The 2,806-nt window shown below is 45.9% G+C and overlaps 1 long non-coding RNA gene across 1 annotated transcript; it reads right to left on the bottom strand.

Moving 5' to 3' along the window:
* Window positions 1-1,546: 1,546 nt before the first annotated feature.
* On the bottom strand, window positions 1,547-2,540 carry LOC311596090. The gene is made up of 2 exons (XR_014778706.1): window positions 2,260-2,540; window positions 1,547-1,785 (listed from the first exon to the last, which is right to left on the bottom strand). It is a non-coding gene; the product is annotated as an uncharacterized lncRNA (long non-coding RNA).
* Window positions 2,541-2,806: the final 266 nt, after the last annotated feature.

The following is a 2,806-nucleotide window of genomic DNA, read 5'->3' as shown; positions in this document are numbered from 1 at the left end:
TGCTAAGTCTCTTTCTTGGTCACTATCATTATACTTGCTATTACTGAGACCGTATTGTGAAGAAGAAAGGGCTGGTGATTTAGGAAACTAGCTGACAGGAGTTTACTCTTCAGAGGACAGGCTCTATTAGGAAGGAGAGAGGACCAGGCAACCACAGGAACCGGCCATGGTCCGGCCATGAGGTGGGAGGGTGTTAGGAGCGACAGTGGGGAGCACAATGAACTGAGAGGTGGGAGATCATTGCAGAAAAATTAAGAAAGTTAGCCTAAGGTGAGAGGTTAGAGGTTACTGCCATGGAAGCCCTGGGAGGGGGCTGACATGGGGGAAGGAGAGATAGGGAGAGGCAGAGGGAGGAAGAGGAGAGACAGACTTTTTACTTTCATCGTGTTTTTTTCAGGGGTGCCAGAGATAGGAAAGGATAAGCAGAAATAAGGAAGCACATCTGTTTACAAAATCCTGTCATGTCTATAGGAGGTAGGTGGCAGAGAAGAAGGGGACTGCCAATTCCTATTCTTGTCTAAAGTGACAGAGCAGAGAGGGAGGCGTGTATGGTCTTAAGGCAGTAGGCCCACGATCTAACAGGGTTCTCACTGAACAGGAGTGCACAGATTTGGCTAGAACGACTGGCTTGGAAGCCTCAGGGACCATCCTGTGCCCACTTGCTCAGTGCTGGAATGACAGGCGCATACCACCATGTATGACTTTTCACATGGTTCTGGGGATCCAAACACAGGGTTCTTATGCTTACAGAGGCAATATCTTTACCCATCTAAGCTGTCTTTCCTGTGCTTACAAGTTTGAGCCAGTCCTCCACTGAACCATGGTGGAGCGGGTAATAAGCTGAGGTCAGGGGGCAGGAGAGCTGCTCCTGTTGTTTAAGGGAAATTAGGCAAATGGATCCCTTGGGATAGACAACATCTCTCTAATTTCCTAGCAATTAAGAGTAACTTCCTTTTCTCTCCGTTAGCTCTGTTCCTGCTTTACACAGCTGTTGTACTTTCAAAGCAACCATGCATATACAACGAGGAATAGCGTTTTAAAGTCCTTCTCCTGTCTTACAGCATTTATTCATCCCGAGACACTGTTGCGTCTATGTTACTTTTACATACTTTATCTGTTGGACATCCAGCTACCTGGCTGCAGGATTCACAATAGATTGTCTTTATTTTACTCAGAGCTGCTAATCATAGTAGATGTTTTACATATAAAGAGTGAGTGAGTGCACAGGTGGATCAAAATATCAGAGATCAATAAGCTATAAAGAACAGGACTCTCTCTCTCTCTCTCTCTCTCTCTCTCTCTCTCTCTCCCTCTCCCTCTCTCTCTCTCTCTCTCTCTCTCTCTCTCTCACACACACACACACACACACACACACACACACACACAAGACAGGGTCTCACTATATAGCCCTGGCTGGCCTTAAATTCACAGAGCTCCTCCTGCCCTTTCCTCCCACATACTGGGACTAAAGGTAAATTTTATCATGCCTGGTCAGTTTTACTTTTAGTCTAACAATTCCTTGGGGACCATGAAGCAGAGCCAGGCGTTGCATTGCTCTTACCAAGAAGAAACAGCGTGCTTCTAATATGCAGAGAGCTTTTTTTTTTTTTTTTACCATGGTGACGTCATCATCATGTCTCAATATGAAAACTAGCAGAATGTCTTTGGCCCAGGCTAGTCACACGTCATGGTGTGAACAGGACAAGAGTGTGAAGCTGGAGGGAGAAGTGATTAGGATGGGGCCACAGTCATTCAGGATCTGTCTTGATCTGAAGATTCAACCTACTAAAGACAAAGACAAAAACCCTGAGTATAACACATAGAGTTGGCGAGATGTTGTGGACTGGATGCTCCCGAGAATGCTCCAGAAAGACAAAGTTCATTTAGCTTTAGAGTAGTTTTAACAGAGACCTTGTGAAAAAAGAGTGAACATGCTCCAGAGAGCTCAGGCAGGGAAGGAGGTCAGAGGTATCCCAGCGTATTCTGAGTGGCCTGTGTCTTTGAGGACAGTGACTGTGTATGGTGTGTGTGGAGGCCCGAGTCAGCTTGCAGGAGTCATGGCTGAGGGGGGAAAGTGATGGAGAGTGGGAAGGGTGAAGGGAAGTCAGAGTTAGCAGAAAATAGTACAGAGGAGTGGAGCCAGGTGTGGGTATTTGGAAGGGGGTTAAATGGCTCATCAAAGAGCTTAATTTAATTTTTATAATGATGTTAAAGTGTTGATCTATAATGTTAAATCTTCAAAGAGAACTTGTTACATACCCCCACATACAGCACATACAGGAAGCATGTTCAGTTATTCATCATACATGTGCCACGTGGCTCTAGGCACAAGGTGCACATAAGTGGACAAGTCACGTCATCACATAGTAGTTAATCTCCTTCCAGTGACAAAATATCTGGTAAAAGCCACTCATGGGAGGAAGGGTTTACTTTGGCTCACAGCTCCAGAGCACAGTCCATCTGGGAAGGTTCGGGCAGCAGGAACCAGGGCACAGTCCATCTGGGAAGGTGCAGGCAGCAGGGACCAGGGCACAGTCTGTCTGAGACATAATTCACTTCAGACATAGCCATTTCCAGTTTTCTGCACTAGGAAAAACATTGAGATATAAAGGAGAAACGGAAAATCTTGCTGAAAGCTCTCCCTCATTCCCGAGAGCTTCAAGCTGGGTGGGAACCTTCTCTCACCGGATACTTGTCCTAACACAGGGCTTACACTGACTTGGTTGTTCTGATCCTGTTAGATATCTAATGTGTTTCCCTCTATCTGATCTCCTCAGTCTACTTCAATTGGTTCCTCATCACACTC

This window comes from Acomys minous (genome assembly GCF_964271855.1).
Source record: "Acomys minous genome assembly, chromosome: 4".
NCBI lineage: Eukaryota > Metazoa > Chordata > Mammalia > Rodentia > Muridae > Acomys > Acomys minous.
This window is presented reverse-complemented; position numbering and strand designations above follow the sequence as displayed.